This window comes from Myodes glareolus, chromosome 3 (assembly GCF_982192425.1).
Source record: "Myodes glareolus chromosome 3, mMyoGla1.1, whole genome shotgun sequence".
NCBI lineage: Eukaryota > Metazoa > Chordata > Mammalia > Rodentia > Cricetidae > Myodes > Myodes glareolus.
This window is the reverse complement of record NC_142028.1, coordinates 15,137,080-15,162,660: the sequence shown is the minus strand read 5'-3', so window position 1 is coordinate 15,162,660 and position 25,581 is coordinate 15,137,080. Positions and strand designations below refer to the sequence as shown.

General features: G+C 45.0%; 1 protein-coding gene across 4 annotated transcripts in view; it reads right to left on the bottom strand.

The window, feature by feature from the left end:
- The window catches only part of Eps8 (EGFR pathway substrate 8, signaling adaptor), a 180,853-nt gene that overhangs the window by 72,864 nt on the left and 82,408 nt on the right, over positions 1–25,581 (bottom strand). The window contains exon 2 of one of the 4 annotated variants that reach the window (XM_085687274.2): positions 17,210–17,280. The exons of 2 other annotated variants lie outside the window; for them this stretch is intronic. The gene's annotated coding sequence lies outside the window, so the exon portion shown is untranslated. Of the gene's footprint in view, positions 1–4,931; positions 5,069–17,209; positions 17,281–25,581 lie in introns of those variants that run through there. One more of the 4 variants, XM_048432471.3, reaches the window with a different exon arrangement.

Below are 25,581 nucleotides of genomic sequence, written 5' to 3'. Positions count from 1 at the left end.
TTAGGATGCTGCTTGAAACACACTAGTGAGCCAATATCGACTGTTCTCTGAAGCCAAAATCTCATTCTGCTATTGACCCAACTTCTCCATCAGTTCCAGGACTATCTCAGTTGTGCTGTACTACACTGAGTCCTTACATTTTCTTTAACTCCTGTAGACAGGTATCTCTCCTTTACCTTAGATTTTGGAGACTTTGTTAGCCTCCTAGTTCTGCTAGAAACAGCTTATTACCAACCACCTTAAGACAACTCAAACCCCTTCACTCTTGTCTCTGAAGATCTGAAAGGGAAGATTCTGTAGGCTGAGCTTCCGACAGTTTGTGACTGGTAGGTGCATCACTTCCTCCATCTTTATAGAACTTCTAAATAGTCATTGTCCACATTTTCCCCTTCTTTTAGGGATAGCAGTCTCTAGACTAGGGTTCATGCTGACCCGGTTTGACTTCATCTGAATTACATCGGCAACATGCCTGCCCACATGACATACATAGAGAGGTTAGTGCGTGGTGTGGGAGAATTGTCTGTATTCTGTCAATCATGTATTTTAATAAAACGCTGATTGGCCAGGCAGGCAGTATAGGCGGGAAAACCAGACAGGAAGTAGAAGTGATGCAAAGAGAACAGGAGAATTCTGGGAAGCAGAGAGGTTCCTCAGCCACTGCTGCGCAGACCACCGAAGAGGCAGCATGTAACTTGCCCAGCTGAGAAAGGTACGGAGCCATTATGGCTAACATAGATGAGAATAATGGGTTAATATAAGCTATAAGAGTTAACAAGAAGCCTGAACTAATGGGCCAATCAGCTTTATAACTTATAGAGATCTCCATGTGATTTTCCTTGGGACTTGCTGGCTTGTTGGGGTACTAGGTGGGACAGAAACCCCAACAAGCTGGCCCTCATGCTACAAGTGCGACCATTTCAACCCATACAAATGATCTTGACTCTCTGATGAGGAATATTGTATCCTGACAGTCTATAGGGCTCCACACAGGAGAAACACAGAGATGTTAGTTCACCTCGTCACATCAACACTACCTACACTGGCCTGACATGGCTTTTCATGGTCATATCAGTCACTGACTAAGGTGTTATCTGGGTTCCCATTGTTATTTATCTCCTTCCCACTGCACGGCTCTAGGGAAGAAGCCGCTCTGTGGATCAAAACAGTAGAAAGTCAGGCTCTTGCTTCTCGGGAAGATTCCACTACTCAACGAGGGAGTTACTAAGAATTCTTCAATGAGAGAGTGTTCTATTCTCACCCACTTCTTTCTTTATTCTGGGCCTTTACAAATTAAGCTGAAATAATGAAAATGCATAAAATGGGGCTCCGATTCATTGGCTGGAAACTCAATTATTTCCCTCCTGTGAAAAAGACCTATTCCAAGTGGTTCAGGAAGGAACGGAGCTATACTTTGGTTCTGCACTAGGCAGGGAATACCAATTTCCAAACAGCAGCAAGGAGAACCGGGACATGGGCAAGACCCAAACCTGAACAAAAGACCTGGGCAAGCACTACCACGAGATGAGCAGAATTTTAAGAAGGAAGCTTCATCTGAGAAGCTCAACTCTCCCAGACGTGAACAGTTCTTCTGTTCAGCTTCCCAAGGAGGCAGGAGATGCACACTGGGCGTCTTCTCCCAGAAGTTGGCGAGACTTTGTTCCAACTCATTTTCCAACCATACATATTTGGGGGACTAGCACTTAGGACTGAGAAGTAGGGGTAAAATCACCCCTCATCCCAGCTCATCCCCCAATGCTTTGTTTTCAATCTCCACTCTCTGCAACCAGCTTTGAGGGACAGTACTCACTGGCTCGATGTGAGGTCCCCTGCAGAGACCCTACCACTGACCTTCATGCCATTGAGCAGCGCATACCAAATGTCACCAGAGATCTCCTGAGACACATCATTATTGTTAGGGGGCACCTTCTCCCTGGCAAGGACACAAACTACGTTTGTACAGTTCAACATTCTCCCTCAACAAAGGCAAACAGCGAACGACCAGGGTCTGATGAACACAGGGAGGAAGGAAGGCAGGGCAACATGCTCCAAAAAGTTCTTCATGGAGGCTGATGAGCCTGAATTCATATCCCCTCCTGATAGGCTAAATGGATTCTAACAGAGAAAGTCATAGGTCGTTAGAGGCATTATCAATCTACTCTTTCCGAATGACTGTCTCCTCTAAGGGACCTTAGCAGTGAGTGACTCTCAACCTTCCTAATGCTGTGACCCTGTAATACAGCTCCTTATGTTGTGCTGAGCCCCAATCACAAAATTATTCCATTGCTACTTCCTCACTGTAATTTTGCCACTGTCATGAATCTTAACTCAAGCATCTGATACAGGGGATGTCTGCTATACAACCCCTAAAGGGGTCATGACCCACAGGTTGAGAACCATTGTCTTAACTCAAAGGACATTGCGAACACAAATCTTCCTTGTGGTGATCAACAACATTTCACAAAGCAAACAACATCTTTCTCCCTCTACAGCCCACGCTAGCTGGGACTCAGTATGTAGCCCAGGCTAATCCTGAACTCATGCTGACCCTGCTTCAGAAATCCCCCAACTGCTGGGATCGCAGACTGAGTCATATCGCCTGGATTGCACTATGCATCACACAAATGATCACAGCCTACAGAAAGGCTCCTGCCACCTTTAAGCTGCTGGTATTCTGAAGCCTTTCCATTTTTCTAAATCCTAAGTGTACTCCCCTGAGGTTATTTCAATTTAAAACTCAATTACTAGACCACAGACTTCTTTTTCCAAAGCACAAAATTCCATCTTTTAAAAATGTTAATAAGGCCTCATATAGCATCCTAATACATGATGTGCACATCACCCCCAATAATTTCTCATAGATCGTGTAAAGAGATGCTGTGTTCCAGCAGGGAGGGTAGTTTAGCGGTAGAGCACGGTTTAGATTCCTTGCCCTTTGTGGCTTAGGTTCATCTTTTCCTGTCTGCCATCCTACTCAAACACTAAACATTCTGATGACAGACTAGGCCGCAACTGCTACTTCTGCCCCTCCTCAGCAGCACGTGGCTCTACGGGGGCAGCCGCTGGCATTATGGCAATGTTGGGCAGCACTTGCTCTATGAGCAGAATCTGTAGATATCAGTGTGCTGAGCCCAGAGTGTCTAATGTTCTAAGTCTGTGGACATCCATGTATCCAGGAGTCCCCACATGGAGCCAGTGAGATGTCTCAGCAGGTACGCATGCTTGCCCCACAAGCCCCATGACCATGGGGTTCTCTGAACCCCACGGTGGAAAGAGAGACTTGATGGGCAACCAAACATTGTCAGGATATCACACACACATACCACAGCACACATGTTCCCTCCATGCATACATAATACACAAACAGTACACCCACGTACACAAAATAATGCTCACTACGTTTTTAAAAAGAAACCAAGTGAGGGCTCCAAAGTTCAGTGGTTAGGAACCTGGTGGTTAAAATAGGGGTTGTGGAGGGAGAGAGGGAGGGAGGGAGGAAGGGAGAGAGGGAAAGAGAAAGAGAGAGAGAGAGAGAGAGAGAGAGAGAGAGAGAGAATAAGAAACTAGTATGATAAAGATTAAACAAAAGAGAAAAAAAGAAAAGGAAAGGAAAAAATCACTTTGTTTAACTTAGCTTTGGCTAGGTTAAAGGGGGGTGGGCAAGTTTCCTTCCTACTAAGAAGGCAAATCAAATCCAAGGCAGTTCCTTCATTCCCCTGAGGGCTAAGAACTGCAAATAGGCTCCTCTAAAATGTTCTTATCTTATGAAGGAATGTTGCAGGGAGGGGTCAGAGGCAAGAGTGTAGGGACTAGAGAAATGGCTCAGTAATTAAGTTTCCTGCTCTTCCAGGGGCCCTGAGTTTGGTTCCCAGCACAAATGTCAAGGGGTTCACAACTATCTGTTACTCCAGCTTGGGGGAATGGGGTGGTTGTCCAACACCTCTGGCCCCCATGGGCAGCTGCAACTACATATACATGTATACATACCCCCCACATACCATTTTAAAACAATAAAAATAAATCTTTTGATTTTTTTTTATGCACACTTCCAATTCTTTGAGATGATCAAATTCTGCACTCTTAGCAGGCGTGTCACAACTGTCTATAACTCCAGCTCCAGGAGACCCGATACCTTTTGTGGCTTCTGTGGGCAAGTACACACACACACACACACACCTTGAGACTAAAGATAAGCAAGGAGAGCAAAGCACAAAATTCAAGGAGAACTAAGCAAAAATGGATCTAGAAGCAAAACAGCCTTCAAAAAACAACTGAACCAACAAAAGGCAAGATAATTTTATAACGCACAGCGAGAAAGACATTCAAGCACTGATGGCAGACCACGCAGGACGGAACCCTGAAGCTGAGTAGGGCCAGACACTGGGTCTGAAGAGCCTCCTTTCATAGGCCATGAGTCTTGGCTGACTCAAGCCTGGAGAATGGGGAAGAAAATGAGCAGCCTGGCCCAGCCACCTCCACTGTAATCCCTGAAGCCTGACTTCAGCTCCAGGAAGCCAGAGGTGGGGCTGGAGGGTACAAGAGAATAAGCATCACGGAGCGCAAACAGCAGTCAGATCAAGGCTGCGCTAGACTACATTAAAAAGGAATTGTGTCAAACACTATTAGTAACAGCCAAAAGTGTGTCAGAAAGATTTTTCTTTTTTGTTAGGTAAAGAAAATCAAGCGTCTGCTTTCCTATGGGAATTTCATTCATATTCTCAAGCAACACTTTCACATAAGATGCCTTGCCCTTTATTTTAAAGGTATCTGCTCCCCATCTCTTGGTTTTTCTATGCATCATCAATAACCTCCCTTTATTGTCCACCTAAAATGCAATGTTTTATAGGTTTTTTTTTCTTCCTCATCGCAATTTTTTCTAAACTTTTCCGCAGTGCAGAAGAAAGGCTCTTGGAATGAGTGCCAACTATGCTTACCTTTTCTCTTGCTTTAGCATCCTAGTGTCTTTATCCGACTTTCTGGGTCACTTCTTCAGCTTAACATCCAGAGATAGTCCAGGCTGCCCAGTCTTACTACAACAACCCAGAGGTTCCTCAGTTCCCTCTGGTTCCCGGCCGGGTTCCTGCATTTTTATGGTCCTAGTCAACTCTTTTCTGCAGCATATTGTGGTAGTCTAAACACTGACTCGTAGTTCACGGAAAGTTCAAGAGGAAAGTCACCTCTCCTATGAACCTGAGCAGTTCAGGTGGACTATGAAATAGGAGTGCAGGTTTATACTAAAAATAAAGGTGCCATAGCAACCAGAGGAAGGAACACAGAGACCGAAGGACGTTTCATTCATCAGAGTCAGCTGACGCCAGTATATGCTGAACGACCCTCTGCTGTTATGTCAATAGACGCGGCTCTCAGAGCTCAGGAAAAAGTTAAGGGGCACAAGTGAGGCACAGTCTCGCTCAACTGGGATGACTGCTGACGAAAAAGCTTCGGCTCCTGTTCTAGAAACAAAATCATAGCTTTAAACGAGCCCCAGAGCTGGGAGCATTAATGAAACCTGAAATTCACCCTTGGGTAGCAAATTGCTAATTCACATATTCTGATTATCAGGTTTGTTGCTGGTTTGCTTGTGTGTGTTAGGAAAAGCCCACATGAGGGAAGAAAACCTGGAACACGTTCTTCATGAGTTAACCCCAAACAAGCCCAGAGATCTTGGTGAGCTCACCTTTAAATTACACTGCCAACCAAAGTCACATGAAAATCTTCAGGGGGCATTTCCTTATTTATACAGTCATAACAATGGAAGAAAAAAATTAAAGCCTATTGAGTACGAGGTCAAAAGTGCCTTCTAAATATTTATGAGCCCGGCCACAGACGAATGTGCCTCTTAGCCTGGGGCAGAGAGGCCACTTTCAGCAGAAGGTGATGGTGGACACCGAGACTCGCATTTGGTCCGAGCGATGAATGAGTGACTGATGAGCACGCAGGCTCCGGGGGATCCATCACAGCCCACTCAGCCTGCTCCATGGCACAGGAAAGTCAGAGTGGAAAGAACTTAGGAGCTGAAGGATGGGGAAGAGTGTCGTGAGATGCTGCTGTCCAGATACCACATGACTACTGAAACCATGAACCCATGGTAGCTATGGTACCTGCACTAGGCTGGGCCCTCCAACTTCCCATCAATGGATACAGGAGGTACCCATGAGACCCCACCCCTTCCAGAGGAGGTAATGGCTGTTGATGGTTGCTGAAGGAAAGGGTGTCATTTCCTAATGGGAGAGTGCAGTAAGAGACAGCTTGTTCGTTTCCCAGCTGCCCAGACCCAAACAATCACACAGAAACTACATTAATTACAACACTGCTTGGCCAATGACTTTGGCATATTACTAGCTAGCTCTTACATCTTAAATTAACCCATTTCTATCAATCTGTGTATTGCTACAAGGCTGTGGTCTACCGGTAGGGTTTCTAAGGTTCCAGTGTGTCCTCCTTCTGTAGCTACATGGCGTCTCTTTGACTTCACCTTCTCTCCCTCTACATCTCTGTTCAGATTTCCCACCTGGTCTTGCTCTGCTAAAGCCAGTGGCCGAAAACAGCTTCTTTATTAAGCAATGGTAATAAAATATTCACAGCATACAAAGGGGAATCCTACATCAGGATAGCCACTGGGGGACTAATAGAGAAGAAGAGGTACTGAGGCAAAGGAAGGGGATACCATACAGTAATAGACAGCCATATAATATAAGACATTCTGTAAAGTATGTATGTACACATACATGTATGCATGTATATACACGTTTATATATGAAACCATCTAAAGAAAGAGGGCTAGAGAACTGGTTCAGTGGTTAAAAGTGTTTGCTATTTCTGCAGAAGACAGGAATTTGGTGCCCAGCACCCTTATGAGGTGACTCATAGCCACTTTTAACTATAGATGAAGACCCATGTACACACACACACACACACACACACACACACACACACACAAATAAAAATAAAGACAAAATAATAAAGTCTCTTAACTACTGAACATTTTGTATTTATTTATAAACAGTCGTAAATGTTGCCCTTAATACTGCAGGAAGATAGACCTCTCAACACACTTCTAAGTGTGCAGAAACCTCCACATACATGACCTGAGGTAAACACAGTCCCAGCTCACCACCTCATTAGAGTAAGCCCATTAAGGTTCATTTCTTTAGAATTTAAGTATGCCAGCCACTGTGCCAAGTACTTAAATTGTGTTATTTTACTTAATTCTTACCAACTGAAAGGGGTCATAAACACTTCTTATTCTCATTTTAATGAAGAATCTGGGGTTTATAAAAGTTATTTATGTAAGTAAAAAATAGCTTGGCTGTGATGTCAATAGCTTTAAGAGGGCTAGGACTCAACACCTTACCCCATGTCATGCTTTTAAGGACTATTATCAACTGGTATTTTCTTTTTGCTAATGACAAATCCAATACTGTGACATTGGCTAGGGCAATGCCAATAGCAAAAATGTTAGTCAAAATGACCTTTGTGAATCAGGGCTAAAAGGCCATTCACACAGCACCGATCAGCACTGATCAGCACCAGTCAATTGGAATTCTAACTCACCCATTCATCAAAAGTGCCTATCTGAGCTCTAGACAAACACTGTCCAATACAGCTTTCTTAGTAGATAGACTCTGTGGTGTGTGTGTGTTATTTTCTTGATTTTTAAAAGATTTATTTATTATTATTTTATATGTATAAATGCTTGTCTACATGTATATATGTGCACCATTGCCCTCAGAAGCCCCAGAAGGGCACTGGACACCCTGGAGCGGGAGTTACAGATAGTCGTGAGCCACCTGATGTTGTTGCTGGGAACAGAACTCTAGTCCTAAGCAAGAGCAACAGGTGCGCTTAACCACTGAGTCATCTCTCCGGCCTGGTTTGTTGCTGTAGTAGTGGTGGTGGTGGTAGTGGTTGCTGTGACTGCTCTGTAAGATAGGGTCTCACTTTGTGGCTCAGACTATCCCAGAATTCACTAGGCTGGATTTGAACTCTCAATGATTCCCCTCCTTGTTTCCTGAGTGCTGGGATTATAGGTATGAGCTACAATGACAGGCTCTTAATTGATGTATTTATTATATTAATAGTACTCAATGCAGTTCATGAGGAACTGGATTTTAGATTTTACCAAATTAGCTTAAATTTAAATTTAAATTGCTAATATGACTAATGCCTACCATGAAGGTCAGGGCAGCTCTATACATTTATTCTGCAGGAGAGAAAACAAGCATGGTTTCTGCTGTGGTTTAGGTAAGTGCTCCCTATAGAGGCCCCGTGTGTAGGCACCGCCACTGGCCTTTGGTGCTATTAGGAGATGGTACGAATCTCAGGAGGGATGTGATAGATGGACATTGGGCCACCAGGGTCAGGACCTTAAATTTTTTTTAACATGGTGAGACCTGCTCTCTCCCTGCTCCTCCCTCTGTTCCAGTCATCTCCTGCGACATGCTCCAAGCACAGTGGACTACATCACCTTGGTGGTTGATCTTGATTTAGAATCACCTAGGAGACATGCCTCTCATTGTAACTGTGAGGCATTCTAAAGAGGCCTAACTGAGGGTGAAAAACCCATCCTGAATGCAGGTGGCTCGTCTATGGGCTATGGTTCCTGGCTGAATAAAAGGGAGGAAGTGATCTGAGGACCAGCAGCCAACTCTTTTCTATCTCCTGATGGCAGAGGCAATGTGACCAGCTGCCTCACACTCCTACGCCCATGCCTTCCTCACCAGGATGGACTATACCTTCAAACCGTGGCTACCTCCTACCCTTAGGTTCTTCTGTCACAGCAGTGAAAACCTGACTAGTGCAGGCACCAGGTCCAAAAGAAACAGAGACAATGACCATGGTCTGAAACTCTGAGCCCAAAAGCACAGCCTTTCTTGCTTGTAAAGTGATTATCTCAGGTTCTTCGTTACAGCAATGGGAACCCACTAATACAGCTCCTGTCTTCATGGAACTTAGATGCTAGCTAGAGAGCAACATGAACTACATAAACCAGCACAGAGCATTGCAAATAGCCTCATTTTCTTAGAAGCAAAAGAACTATAGAAGTCAGCCTTGATAAGAATATACAAATGCATGCTGACGTGCATCTGGCTACAAACTTTAAACAAGTCTAAAACTGAGAAAGGAATTCGGAAAACGTGATTTCAGAATTTCCCCATTTCAAATTCAGGATAAGTAGCAAATTGTTGGCATGAAGAAAGTATGTATTTATTGTGTTTTCGATGTTTCTCAGCTGGTACAACAGACCTGAAACTCTACTGAGAAGAAACTGAATGCGCAATTAAGACACAGAACACTGCTCTTATCTGATCTCTGGTGTTTGTCTGAAAATAAACAACAGAATGAAGGCAAACGGGTGAAAATCGCACAAAAAGCTAGTGTTAAATGTGAAACGCTAACTCATCGTACATCACCTTCAAGTGTCTGAGTCTGATGAATCGGGAAACTGGGGACAATCAACCTCCTGTTCCCCTCGGGCAGAAATGGAACTGTTTTCCATGGCAGCATGTCCACTCCGCAGCCAGTGTCAATTCATAAACCCTCGAGAAATATTTGCCAGGAATTCCATTCCTGAACTTGAGCACCTGGGATTAACAGAGTAAACCCACAACACTCTGCAGCTCTTTAAAAGATGCAAAATAAGAGGCGTTTGTCAGCAAGAGAGAGAAACACAAAGGCAGGGCACGCTCCTGGTCATACTGTGTGGGTTTTGTCCAGGGTGTGACGGTGGACTTGTCGGGCAAGCATGAAGACAGAAACATGGAAAATCTCTCCAGGGTCAGGGACACAGGACAGACAAGTCCTTTCTTTCCATTCCTATAATTCCCTTCTCTAAGCTACTGAGAAAATGGATGTAGAACCAAAAACGAAATACCTAGGAAGAAACGCATAACATTTTAGTTAAAATGAGGTAAATAAAAATAAGAAGTCAGGGCTGGAGAGATGGCTCAACAGTTCAGAGCCCTGGCTGCTCTTGTAGAGGACCCGGGTTCGATTCCCAGTTCCCATGTGGCAGCTCATAGCCATCTGTGACTCTAGATCCAGGGGATCTGATGCACACTTCTGAAGTCTGTATGCACTGGTACCAACACAGACACGTATACACACATAATTAAAAATAAATATTTTAAAAGGAATAAGTCTTTTTTTAAAGACTAGTAAGTTGGCTTTAACTTTTCTACATAAAAACCTCTCTAAATTGATTCCAACTCTCCATTAAATAAACTGGGCATTGTTTAGTAAGAAAACTGCCCCCATTTTTAGCCAAATGAGTTGATAAAATCAACGCACTGAGGGGACTAAACTTTATCAGTGTTCCCAACAAGAGTGGCCACTGAGGAGGAAGGGGAAGAGCCACACTGCTCGTCAGTGCGGTGCCTTCACATGCACCACCATCCGCCACTGTCACCATAATCTCAAAAAGTAGGAACTCCGCTGTCTGCACTCAGCAGGTCAATCAGGCCCATGGAATCAGTAATGAGTAACGAGCCCATGCCTGGAGTTCCTAAAAAACAACTAGAGGGAGAAGGTGGAATAAACTCAACCAGTCTGCCACACAGAGGAAAGTCACGGAGGCGGTTTTGCCCCGCCCCCAAACCACATGCTCACTTAAGAAAAAAAGATCAATAATTTTAGAATCTTTTTCTTTTGTGACACACTCATTACACATGACATCCCACAGATTTCCTGGAAAGGGTCTGACGGTTGTCAGGAGAACAGAGTTCCAGCCTGGGCAGTCTTAGGAGGCGGGGAGCGGTAAGGGGCACTGGGGACAACTGGAAAGAGGATGAGGTAAGGGCAAGGGTGGTACAGGATGCGGACATGCACCCTGCAGTCCTGCAAGAGCAAGAGTTCTAAAGGGGCATGTGCCATCCTGATCTAGCCTTGGCAGAGCATGGGGACAGAAGAATGATTATGAACAATATACATATTTAAAACTTTTATGATACTAGTTAAATGAGGTAAAACAGCACAGATCTATAGTTACCAACAAAAGCCTTTTTTGGAAATCATCTTGGGGGGTATCTCTGACTCTTTTGCCTGCACTTGGGATCCCTTCCTCCTACTGGGTGGCCTCATCCAGCCTTGATGTGAGGGTTTGCATGGAGTCTTACTGCATCTTGTTGTACCACAGTCAGCTGACATCCCTGGGAGGGTTGCTTTTTTCTGGGGGGACAATGGGGGTAGGGGGTAGGTGGAGGAGAAGGGAGGTGTGCACAGGGGGAGGGGACTGAGGGGCGTGAAGGGAGGGAAATTGTAGTCAGGATGTATTGTATGAGAGAATAATAAATAATATTTTTGAAGAAGAGAGAAAATTATTTCCATGAGTTACTTAACCAAATTACTTGGCCAAGTGAAGATGCTTACTTATTTCAAATTTCCTGAGACAAAATGTAGAAGTATTCAAAAAGAGTGTGCGTGCATGCATGCATGCATGCATGCGTGCATGCGTGTGTGTGTGTGTGTGTGTGTGTGTGTGTATTAGGAAATGTTGAGTTGAATTATAAAGAGAATACATTTAAAACCTGGCTTAACATGGTCAATCAGGAACTCCATCAGCATTGTCAATTCTATTCCATGCTGCCCAAGGCTTCTCCCTCCTGCTCCCTCTGTCTCGATGTTCTGGTCAGCTACCTTCCTCGTTAGAATAAACTCATTATTATGTCTTGAAACGGAAATGTCCTTTTGCAGGTGCATGTTTTTAACACTTGTTCGTGTGTGTGTGTGTATGTGTGTGTGTGCGCGTGTGTGCGCGCGCGTGCACTCGCACACATGTGTTGTGGAACTATTACGAAGCAGAGCCTAGATAGCAGAAATAGGTAATTAGGGTGTGCATTTGAAAGCAAGCTATATCAGTCCTGGCTCTAGCCTTTCTCTCTGCTTCCTGGCCCTCCTTGTCATGAACACTCTCCGCCACAGACTCCCACACTGACCTGTTCCTGCATGCAGTCCCTGTGCCCACAGAAACGCTTTGAAACGCTGAGCCAAAGTAAACCTTTCGTTCCTTAAGTAGTTCCAGTGGGATACTATAGTCACAGTGGCTCAGGAGTAACTACCAGGCTCCTGCAATTATAACCTCTCCCCTCTCCAGTTCTCCCCACTGTGTGATGACAGCAGCACCCATCACAAGAGGAAAGCCGCTACTGAACCCTCATGGGACATCTCAGACCGCAGGGTGATATGAGTTTGCACCGAGGTTAGAAAGAACATGGAATGTGGAAGCCAGTACTACCCCTGGTTTTCCAGTATGTTCCCATCTCTGTTCATAGATGTGTCATGTTCACTCGTGGGCTTCCAGTCAGTGTGGATCAAACAGTATGCTAGGGTCTCTGCACAGGTGCTGTGCAGTCTCCAAATGCACATCATTAGACTCAGCAAAAGTCACACGGCTAATTCAGTGGTCTGCTCATTGCATGTGAGTTCACCTGCTCAGACCACCTGCCCGTAGAGAGCAGAAAGAAAGCACAGAGTAGAAAAATATCTTATCTCCGGAATGAGGGAGTAACAGAAACAGACGTGTTCTTCTCCTGGGTCTCCACAAAGCTAGCCTATAATACAAAGTGGCCACTGGGGACTCAGGCTTTGATTTTGCAAAAACCTTCGCTCCTCAGCAGACCTGAGAAGACCTGAATGATCAGGACCATGATCAAAGTCATTAGCTGAGAACTCGCTGCTGGGCCAAGGGCCAAGCCATTCCATTCCAGGATGATAAAAACGAAATTTTTCTAGGAAACAAGCATTTGGATTTTATAAGATAGGAGAGGCATTCTTTGGTGCTCAACAGAAACAACTGTTGAGATCTCAGGGACGCCCAGGGCTGCCAGGAGCCAGCATATTCTCTGCCTGGGAGGAAACAGGATAAAACCTACAGTGACTGAGAGCCAGAGAGAAAGGTCAATGGTTTCAGCTAATCCAAGCCCAAGTGCTTGAGATTTAAAATATCTATCTATCTGCCTATCTGCCTGGCCTTACGGACCTAAGAGGGCTCAAATTACAGCAGTTTACTCTGAGAAAACACATGGAGCACTGCTGCTGTTTCCTGGGACAGAGATGGGAGACCAGAGCCGGGCATGATAGTGCACACCTGTAATCCTCGCACCCAGGAGCACAGACAGAGGGATTTCTCTGAGTGTGAGGGCTACACAATGAGTTCCGGAGGGCACTGGATCTTCGAGAGCTAGTTATAGACAGCCATGAGCTGCCCAGTGTGGGCGCTGAGAATCCAACCCATGTCCTCTGGAAGAGCAGCAGGAGCAGGTGCTACTAACTGATGAGCCACCTCTCCACCTGCCTCCACCTCCCCTTTAAAAGACTTTCCTAACCAGCTCAATGGCATGGACACCTAGTCATCTGGTAACTGCTCTTCCTCACAGCTACAATAAAATCTTCTTAACCATACCTTGGAGAGGTCGTGTCCTCATCTTTTCACTGAGTAACCACATAGCATGAACTTAGAATTTTTAAATATTACTAAGAAGAATCACTCTGAGGACTTCACCTCTCTTCTACACACTCTAGAGTGTCGCAGACTAGTACAGTTTTTGGAAAAGTAATCCCCATGCTGCCAGAATATTATAGAGGGAAGAGTATTTGTGTTAAGAACAATGGGATATGCTGTGACCAAAACAAGTGTCACTACCAATTCCCTTCTAAAATTAACACCAACAGCTGCTTCGTGTCACGCCTGCTTGAAGTGAAACTGTCCTGGAGAGGAAACTAGCTTAAGGGTGGAGAGCTGAACTGAGATGTTTTTTTTTTTTTAAAGAACTCACCGGCCACACTTGCTAAGACTCACTGTGTGGGCTGAGAGCAGAGACTAACAGAGTCCTGCTGTCAGCGTGGTGCTGTCCGCTGAGTGAACACCCGGTCTGAAAAGCAGAACTCTGGGTGAAAGTCAGCCTGCTTCCAGCAAGTTCAAGACTGACTAAGAGGAAAAGTGCTGTCCTCTGACTCACCCGCCCACTTCCTGAGACGCCCAGTGTTTTCCTTGGAAGGGACTCGGCACACTGATGCCATTGCCATCCAGCTTGGGTTAGACAATATGGCATCTGGACCCAAGACGGACCCAAGACGTGAACTCCCCAAAGCCAGCCAGCTTTCAGAGCAGAGAGCTCCACAGGCAGCTGTTATCTGGTCCTGAGGGGGAAGACGGTCAGTCAAACACTAACAACCAAGGGATCCTCGCGGAGTCCTCGCTTGCTCCCCTCTCCACAGAATCACTTCTCGTGGATAAAGAGACACCCATACCATGTCTGCCATTAAACTATACACTGCTCTGGGCTTCAAAAGATTTACTCTTTTGTGGGGGAGGTGTACGTATATGCTAGTGTGTGTGTGTGTGTGTGTGTAAGGAAAACTGGTTTCCAACAGGCCTGGAATTCATCCAGTAGTCCGAGCTGACCAGCCAGCAGGCTCCAGGAATCCACCTATCTCCACCTTCCCAGCAGGGATTACAAACACACACTGCTCCCAGTTTGTTTCAACATGGGTTCTTGGCACCAAACTGAGGCCGTCTGCAAATGCTTTGCCAAATGAGCTGTCTATCTCCTCGGACCCCAAAATATTCGCCTTTATTTTCTAAGCAATTGTTTTCTCCTCTCTGAATTAACTGTATAATGCTACCATTTAAGAACAGCTTACAAAAACAACAAATAATATATATCAAACCCACAAACGTGACAAACACTGCTATAGCATCTTAGTCATGTGTCAATACGGCTAATAGTAACAAATCCTCTAGAAGGCGTGAACCATTATCTCTATTTACAGGAAACTGAAGCAAGGGACCTGGTTCACCATCACAGAGGCTAGGCACAGTTAAACAGACAGATCAGTGTAAAAGTCTAAGCCCTTAGTATCCAGATTCTGTCCTGGTCTATGAGCCACGCCTTTTAGGACAGCTAAGATGTTAAGCGCATGCCCCCACCCCACACACAATTACACATGCACAAAGATGTAGCTGGGTTTCATATTTATATAAAACAAGCCTAGATTCATTTGATTTTTTTCCCATACAATCATCTAAAAATTCCCATGTGACTTTTCTGTCAGTTGGGAACCGAATCCTTCTGGAATGCTTCACCGTCCAGGCAAACGGATGGATATCAGCCTCGCTTGTTTGTGAGTTCCACGTACTGGCAATATCCCACAGACCTATTAAAAACACCGACAGGATCCTGTCCTCAACACAGCCCTTGGGGAAGAAAAATACACATAACATTTCCGCCTTCCAAACAACAAGCAATTATACAGGACCGTGCTGTTTGCTTCCTCTTGAGCAATTCGCCCTGGAAAGAGCTCAAACATCTGAGTCCTCTAGAACTTCACTTTCAGCAGGAAAACTATCTTTTTACACATCAAGTCAGCAACTGAGAAGCGGTCTGTATCTCTAACAAGTTCACAGGAACTGGCGTAAATATTAGATGATCATGCATTTCTAGAGCCAAACTGGTGAAAGAACTTCCGGGGAGGTAAGGCAGAAGTGCCCTGAAATACGCCAAGGCCTGGGGACCTTCAGATTAATAGGGAGCAAGAACTGTAATAGATGCAGTTCATCCAAGGTGGCGAGAGTCTTCAGAGCAGCAGCCGAAGGAAAAGCCTATTCCTCGGGGAAGTACTAAATATATAAATGGATACTTGTCAGCCAGCATGCCTGCTGTGATTTTAGGGCCAACAGAGTGCCACCCTGTTTCCTTAAAACATATCAATTACCCAAGCTGCGCAGCGGATGCAAATCTACTCAAGGAAATGAATTCATTTCTTTCAAGTTAAACATTTTTGTCCCTAGGAACTGCTATTAAACCATAAATGCTCCTGAGAGCAATAATATATTATGCCATAAACATGTAAGTAAGAATTATCAGATAATTTTGCCAAAATAGGAGGACTCTAGGGGGGCAAATGCCTATGGAGCCAGTGTCCCTAGAAAAAGATGAAATATGCCTCCAACAGATGCAGTAGTGAGCTACTGGAAAAGAAAAAGAAATGTCTGTTTAATATTCTCCACCAGAGCCAGCAGCTAAATCTTACGGAAAATGTGAAAGGAACAGCAGCTATGCACGGAATGACTGTTTACCAAAGGGAAGCGTACTACATGGTACCCTAACGACCTTGTTTGGGGGAAATGTATGGCCCACAAGACGTGCCCTGCATGAGGGCATACAAAGCAAACATGATTTACTGTCTGCAGGAACACTCGGGTTAGCAAAGCATACATGCAAACAGATAAGGGCAGCATGTGTTAATAAATGCATTCACTGTGATACCAGCCAACAGCCTATGACAACTGTCAGATTAATATCCTATAGGAAGAGGGAGAGGAGCCAGTGTTGGAAGGCACAGGAGTGTTCCCATTAGCACGGATGTGGCCAGTCCCAGAGCATCCCGGGCATACCCCAAGCATCGTACACTAGGGACATGAGCTCCAGGGGTCTGGGAGGCACTTTATTCTGTGTGGCCATGGCAGAGATAGCTACAGAAGGAAGGAAGAATGGACAAAAGTCTGATCACGAGGGACCTTGTGCAGCATCTGGGGAACATCTTTGGAAATGTTAAGGCCAATGACAACCATCAATCCATTTATTACTAGTGTTTAAGAAAATAACAGCGGGGGTATTTGGGAGGGGTGGTTGTTTCAGGGGCTCAGAGTTGGATAAACTTGAGAAAATTTTATCCAATTCTTTAATTTTTGTGGGAGCACCCCAACTACATGTATTACTTTCAAAAACGAAATAAACTAAAGCACACCTATGTCACTTCCACGGTGACAAATTGATTATTAAGCACACCCTAATAATCCACGACAGGGACTGAGGGGATGGCTCAAGTCAGTAAAGAACTTGTTGTACGAGCATGAGGACCTGAGTTCAGATCCCAGCACCCATGTAAAAGCTGGGTATGGCTCTGTAGACCCAAAACCCCAGTGTTGGGCAAAGAGAGACAGGCGAGTTTACACATTTACTGGCCAGACAACCTGACCAGATGAACTGGAGGCTGCGTGAGTGCACTATCAGGATCAATCTGAGACAAGATGAGTGTGGTCACATTGTTAATTAACCAGCAAAGGATGAACTAATGAATGAACTCCGTTTTCAGTAAGACCCTGACTAAAAAGAGAGTTTAATTCCTTCTGCGGTCTGTACGCACACGCACACAAACATGTACCTGTCATACACACAAGAGCAACAGTGACATCATATGTGGTGGCACGTACCTGCAATCCTAGTGTGAGGCCAGCCTGGGACACAGTGAGTTCAAGTCCAGGTTGAAGTAGCTCAACCCCATCTAAAACCAACAAGCAACGGGATAAAGGAGAAACTGTGGGTATACTTCCTTCCCTTCCATCTCAGATTGCTTTCCCTTTCTTCTAAATTACCCCCTTCTTCCTTAATTTTGCAAATCCACAACTAACCTCTATTTTATGGCAACTATCTTTTAAAATAGTCCTTCTCGTGGCCGCCACAATCTTATCGCACAGATTTGGGGAACACTCAGCCTTCTCGCCCTACTTGACGAAATCCTCATGAGCCTAAGCCTACAGATGGAACCAGGATGAAGTCATCGCAACTTGGCTCAGACTCACTCACGAAAAGACAGGCACTCCTCAGCGTTGTATTTTAACCTTACTCGGCTCTAAACCTGCTCACCCTTGCCGTCTGCTTGTCAGCAAGCTCCCAGGGTACCCATGATAATGGGTATCAACCCTGCCTCAGCTGGTTAATTAACAACATGGCCACACTCATCCTGTCTCAGGTTGGTCCTGATAGTGCACTCATGCAGCCTCCAGATCATCTCAGAGCAGATCCGGATCCAGTCAGACCACTCTGCCTTTGTTTTCCTGACTTTTCTAAGCCTCCTGCCTCTGGGTCAAACTCCACTTAGACACTGGAACAACAGAGGCTTAGGAAGATGTCCCAAGTGGTCCGAGCAGCCTCCTGTAACTGTCATCTTCTCAGGTAAAGGGACAAGTCTGGCTTCAGAGAAGGGGAGCACTGTTCCCTGAGCAATCCCTGTACCTGGGGTCACACCAGGGATCTCCAGAAAATGCCCGTTTATTCTTGCTTTTTCAATAAGCCTCGATGAAAGTTCACCCCTTTGCAGCAGGGACTGTGCTATCCACAGTGGACATACAGTGAAAGGAACCAGGGAAACGCCTGTCCTCAGATGTGAGATGCACAATGATGCTTCTGTGGCATCTCCCCAGCCACACCTGTCTCCTCGAGAACTATCCGCCCTGTCTAGAACAGTCACCTCTTCGTCGCCTCCTCCCTAATTCCTGACTCCCAGCTGAAAAGCTCATCCCGAACTCCAGTCTCCCTTAGATGACACATTTCTTAGCAACATAAAATTGTCTTTACTCGCATACCTGTCTACCATGTGTGTGTCTAGAACCGGTAGAGGTCAGAAGAGGGTGTTGGGGCCTGGACTAGAGTTACAGGCTGTTATGAACTGCCATGTGGATGCTGGGACCCAAATGTAGGTCTCTGCAAGAGCTGCTGGTCCTCTTAACCACTGAGTCATCTCTCCAGTCCATGTTCCATTTTATTCTTTATACTGAGAATTTTAAGTCTCATTTTTCTTATGGGTAAACAATATCTCACTTTTTAATGAGTTGTGAACTTTATATCCCATAGTTTCTTTATAACTCTTTATACATCATACCAAAGATATTCCTCATTGCACAGATTTTAATAAAATTATAGAGTTCTCTAGCAACATCCTGACTGTATAACTTGTCTTATTTTTAACTTAGAGACCAAGGTAAAAATCACCAATATTTTCATACTTAGCCCAAAATTTTTAAGTCCAAGCTCATTTTAGCAAACTTTGTTCACTACTGTTTTAAGTCATGCACACTTTCCTGTTTAAATGTGATATCTGAAGTTTGCTTGGATTTTCCAATGAGCCTCATTCCATCATTTGCACAGAGGCTGAAACACTTCTGTAGGGCACGAAGAGTGGAAGAGACACAAACCCCACAGAAAAGCTCCTATGGGAAGGATCAACTCCTCTCTGTATGTGCGAAATGTAAAAGTTTGAGAAAGTGACCTTCTGTGTGTCTTATCCACACACTCCCGAAAGGGAGCACACCCCAACTCCTCTCCATCATCCAGAAGTGACAAACCTTCTCTAAAAACTGGGTTGTAAATATTTCAGGTTTTGCCCAGCTGTGTTATCTCTATCAACATTCTTCAGTCTTGCTTTGGCATTTAATAACCTACTTAAAATGTACAACAGAAATTTAAAAGAAAAATACATCCGGGAGTAGTGGCGCATTCTGATATTCTCAGCCTTGGGAAAATAGCGGCAGAATGATCAGGAGTTATCCTCAGCTACACAGTAAGTTTGCAGCCAGCCTGGATCCTGCGCATCTATCCCCCAGTCTCCCCCACAAAATAAAAGACATTCTTGGCTTGCAGAAGGAAAATGGGCACTGGCTGCTTGTTTCTCTCTGCTTTCAGTTCACAAATATCCACCAGGTCTAGTCTACCATTGCTTCATTTCAGTCCACACCTCGCTGAGTGCTGCACCGCTTGAAGAAACACTGACTACACACTTCTCTATATGTGAAGCCCCGTGAGACAACTCACTACCGAGGAAAATAAAGACATCATCCGTGCTGAAGCATATAATCGTGGGCCAGAGAGACGGCTCAGTGGTAAAGGTGCTTACCTCCAAGCCCGTGACCCACGTTAAATCACCAGAAGCTACACGGTGAAGAGAACAACCTCCTGTGAGTTGTCCTCCAACCTTAACACACACACAGCAATGGGATGGGGGAAGACAGTTTTAACATCTGTGAAGCTGGAGAGAGGTTAAGAGTATTTGCTGCTCTTGCAGCGGACCAGCCCTCAATCCTTAGCCCCTGTAGCAGGTGGCTCACTTCTGCCTGTCATTCCAGTTCCAGGGGATCCAGCACATTCTGGCCTCCATGGCTATTTGTGCTCACATCACATATTGACACACAGAATTAAGATAAAGAGGAAAACTTCTTAAGTGCGGTTGCTTGTCCAGAGGTAGGTTAGTGGATCCTATCGCTTTGTGAACAACCCCGAGTGCACGCACACACTTCGGGCAACACAACTTACACCATACTAAACTGGCAAGTGTTTATGCCAAAATACATCTAAACAGAGAAAGGGTTACACTAAAAATATAGCACACATGAATTTGAAAGGAGTCATATTGTGAGCGTTATTAGGAAAGGTTTGTTCTGGGGCAGTCACTCGGAGCTTGGATCTGAAGAGGCCATCGCTGTGCCTTGCTGTGGGCGTCATACACCACACTAGGCAACACCGCATTCATTCATTCGGCCATTTGATTATTACTTATGTATTTATTATAGATGCATGTTTGCTTGCACGTATGCACATATGTGAACCACAGGTGTGCAGGGCCCATGGAGGTCAGAAGAAGGCATCAAGCCCCAGGCTGGAGCTACAGAGACCTATCAGTCATCTGGGATTGGAAGCCAAGCTGGGTCCCACGGAAGCGCAGTGAAAGCTCTTACTTTCTGAACCGTCTCTCCCACCATTTTTTTAAAAAATTTCTTCTTCAATAATAAATTAACCTTAGTCATTATAACTTTTAACTTTTCATTTCATAAACCTTTTAGTTTTTTTCTAAATTTCTGAGTCTTTTGTAGTAACATTTACCCTAAAACACACTATACAGCTTTATAAAAATGTTCCTTTGTATCCCTATCCGATAAGCTTTGCCTATGTTCTTGTTTCTGTTTTTTGAATGTCTCTTACTAAACACACTAGTGGTAGGGGAGGGTCAAAGTACCCATATGACCCTCTCTGCCCTTTATGTCTTGTCCCCTTAAATGTATTAACAGACAGCAACAGGCATGGGACTGTCTGCCCCCACGATGACCCACCAGAGGCTGCCTTACCCTTAACCCTTCTTTATACAAACAACGAGAAGCTGTGCCCTCTACGGGGCTGTGAAAGGCTTAATACAGAGATACAGACAGCAGTTAAAGCATTTATAGCAAGCAGCCTGTATACGATCACCCGCACTGTACTGTCGATTTAGGGTTTGATATTTTTAGCAACAGTCTTGACATTTAGCCCAGGCTGGATTCAATCTTGGGCAGCCCTCCTGCATCAGCCTCATCACTCGTATAGCTGCGGGAGCAGAACACCACTCCTGGCTGTGTTTTACTTGTATGATAACTGGCAAGGCAGCAGGCTTGCTCACACCACTGTCACCACCGCGCCTCAGCGCCACGCAATGCTGGGACCAGCTGACAGGAACTTTCAGCCCCATCATAATCTTCTGGGGCCATCACTGCGGGTATGACACATCGCTGGACACAAAGCTCTCAGATGGCTCTGCCCATGGTGTCCACACCTCTCGCTCTCCCCTCTGATTTTCTTAGTCTAATACTATTCCAGACCTACAACACAGATCACGCTGGTGGCCTCTGGTCCCCCGTCCACAGTCTCCCACTGACAGCAGCTTCTGGCTTGACAGGAGGTCCTTCCCCAGCAGCCTCTCACTCTCACACTGAGGCAACATTTGCCCACCACCTCCTCCCACGTTCGTTCCATCACAACCACTTCTTCCCGTTTGCAGCCCCACTCACTGCCGTGTGTCCTGACCTTTTACATAGAAGCCCCTGGGGAAGCTCAAGATTGGGTATCAGGATCAGTCTCAGTTCTTGCCCTAACCTGATGAGGTCAGCAGTGTCACCAAGGGCACAGGATGCGATAATGTAGGCGTGACTGTTAATGTACAACCCACATGGCACTCTCAGGGCCCACGGAGACCTCAGTTCGGGCGACACTTGATTCAGGGCCAACCCTGTCTTTTATGAGTGATGGACCTTGGGCCTTGCTGCCATGGCCAGGGCCTCTCCCCTCATGGCACTCTTTCCTAGTCGAGATGCATCATGCCCTCGAACTATGAACCAAAACGAAGTCCCTGTTTCTTCCTTAACTGTGTCTCAGGCATTTTGTCAAACAACAAGGCAGGTGCTACATCCACAATGTCAATCTCTTTTCCCCAAACCAGCATTCTAGCCTAACTCTATTTCTTTCCACTATGAATTCAAGGAAATGTCCTGTGAGTCAGAGCTGTGGTCAGGACTTACACAGCCTGGATGACTTCCCAATTCCTCCCTGCCTGGCATTTATCTAGAAAGAGACCCGAGACACCACACAGCAAGATCTGAAGCCATTCTCAACCACAGTTTTAGTGGCTTCAGCCATAACTCAGAAAGCCACTCTGTGTTTCTTTAGAGGAACCCTCAAATATCCACTCCAACAGAGGGCAAGGTGTGTGCTACTGAGTGGCTCACGGGCGAAAAATTCCATGCAAGGCAACACAGGAGAAATCAGACCAAACCACTGACAACCCATCAGAGTAACAGAGGGTGAGACGATATCACTGTTTAAAGTCAGGTAACATGGGAGGAGCAAAATATCAGAGAGCACATGAAAATGAACACAACATAGGACACGGGGAGCAAATGCAGAAGCATTATAATCAATCGAGGGAGACAGGACCAAAAGAAACCCGACAACGGTGGTCAGCAGACATTGGGAAAGAGCTGGACTTTGGTTATAAATGAGAGATGCTGAATAAGAAAAGGGAGGCAGGAAATGGAAGATAGGATAGAGGCCAAGCAAGTACAACAGGTGACCACACATGACTGCGAGCCACGCAGTCGATGATCTTTACACAGGGGGAGTGACAAGGCCACAGCAGCTTTCTGCCTGAGCAGGGCAGGGGGATGACCTGAAAATGGGGAGAAGGAAGCAGGCCTGGAGTCCGAGAATCTTGACCCTGAGTTAGTGGAGAGGATTCGTTCTGAGTCTTGGGAATGCCGAGACAGAGCGACAGGAGAGCTTTCCCACCCCAGGCCCGGGTTTCCCGTTCAACAAAGATGATTGCTGCTGTACCCACCGCAGACTATGCCGCTTAGCCTGGCAGATCAGATGAAATTGTGAACTACATGGAAATTATCCGCATATTGTCGAAAGCTTTTTTTTTTTTAAAAAAAAGAAAACAATAGTAGAAAGTAATGAATATGACAGTCATAAGTAGGGACTTCAAAATTGTAGATTTATATACAATCTTAGCAAATTTAGTATTATTATGAATTACATTTAAATATCTGACACAATGTATTTATGTTGTCTGTGTTCATGTATGTCTACACACATGTGAGTATGAGTGTGTGTATACATAGCACACACATAGAGGCTAAAGAACAGGCTCAGTGAGCCTCATGCCCTCCACCTTGTGTTTGAGACAGCATCCCCAACTGGCCTGTAATGTCACTGGGTAGGCCAGGCTCGCTTCCAAGATCCTCCTGCATCTTCCTCCCATCTTGTACTGCTAGGATTACGGGCTTGTGTTGCCATGGCCAGTCTTGTATGTGGGTTCTGGGAATCCAAACTCAAATCCTCATGCTCATTAGGCAAGCACTTTACTACCTGAACTCTTCCCAGCACCCCACAATGTACTTTTAATAAGTAAGAAAATGGTCAGAATACTAAGACTAAAAATACCAAGGACAGGTTATGCTGGAGAGAATGTGGAGTCAGGGGAACACTACTTCACTGCTGGTAGGAGTGAAATCTTGTACAATCATTCTGGAAATCAGTATGGTGGTTTCCTAGAAAATGAGGAATCAATCTATCTCAAGACCCAGTGACTCTTGGGCATCTACCCTAAAGATGCACACTCATACCACAAGGAGGCTTGCTCAACAGTATTCATAGCGGCATTATTCATTACAGCCAGAATCTAGAAACAACCTAGATGTTCCTCAGCCGAGGAATGGATAAAGAAAATGTGGTACATTTGCACAATGAAGTACTACTCAGATGTAAAAAACAATGATATCATGAAATTTGAAGTCAAATGGATAGACCTAGAAAAAAAAAACATCGTGAGTGAGATAACCCAGACCCAGAAAGACAAACATGGTGTGTACTCACTCGTAAGTGGGCAGATGATATAAAGCAGAGCAAAGGATAACCAGACTATAATCCACAGCTCCAGAGAATTGGGAGTGTTGGGGGAAGGGAGAAGGGTGAAAGGAAAGAAGGGAGGAAGGAAGGGGAGTGGGAAAAATATATAGCTCAGTTAAAAACAATAAAAAAATGATTCAGTAAAAAAAGAAAATGTACAGCCATGGTCTTAAACCAAAGCCTTCGTAGACCAATGCTGACATGTGATAGAAAGCAAATGTAAGAAACTCACATGCCATTCTGGTCAATCTAATATTGCTAATTACAGAATAAAATTAGCTTACAAATCACTCTGGTTTAGAATATTGCAATTAAAACTGAGTTATGTATAATCAAATTTATAAATCTAGTTAACCCATTCGGAGCATAAGATTCTATATGCATACAGCTCAAAGGCCATTCACGTTCTCTCTCTCTCTCTCTCTCTCTCTCTCTCTCTCTCTCTCTCTCTCTCACACACACACACACACACACACATAAACACACACATACACATATCATAGATGTAAACTCTAAAACATGGTGTGGGTGTGGCATTGCAGGGACGAAGATCTGGAAAGATGGCTCAGTAATCAACACCATATACAGCTGCAGAGGACCAAGGCTTGGTTGTCAACACCTACAACCAACAACTCCCAAATCCCTATGAAGTCTAATTCCAGGGCACCCAATGCCCTCTATGTATTAGAAGAAATGGCCAAATACATGGGCAATCTGTTTAGTCTCATTTCTTCTGGCCTCTGCGGGCACTGCAGTCATATGACAAACCCACATGAAGACACAGTAAGATTTCAAGCTGGTAAATGGTGGTTTAATCCTAGCACTTGGGAGGCAAAGGCAGGCAGGTCTCTGAGTTCGAGGCCAGCCCAGTCTTCAAAGAGAGTGCTAGGACAGCCAGGGCTGCTACACAAAGAAACCCTATCTCAAAAACCAGAAAGAACAAACAAAGCATGAAAAAAAGAAGAAGATGTTGGAACTTTTTAGTCATTTACATTAGAAATTTACAGGAGTTTATGACAAAGACTTGGTGAGTCATCAACGCATGACCTGCGTTCAGCTCCCAGCTGTATTCTCGACAGCTGAGTATGGACCTGTGATGGCAGCACATCACCGCCCAGCCAGCCTCTCTGGAGATCACTGCCCAGCCAGCCTCTCTGGAGATCACTGCCAAGCCAGCCTCACCAAGTCTGTTTGTCCCAGGCCAGAGAGAGATCCTGTCTCAGAAAAGCCAAGATGGATAGCACCAGAGAGAAAAAGATACCCTACACTGTCTGACCTCCATGCACACACACACACACACACACACACACACACACGCTTCACACTGACCTCAATGGACGAGCAACAAAGTGACTGTGACCTAACAGGCACGTCTCTACAGACTTCAGTTTGGAATTGCTAAACTAGAAATGAGACTCAAAAGATATTCATGTATCTGGTCATTTCCTCCAATACACAGTTTACTTAAGTTAAATTGAGAAAAACAGTGCCCAAATTGAGTTGCTGAAAAACAGAAACTTCTTTTAAACAAACTCAGGCACAACCTATACACATGTATCCTCCCTACAGGGAGGAGAACGGCTGGGTCAAAGAACAA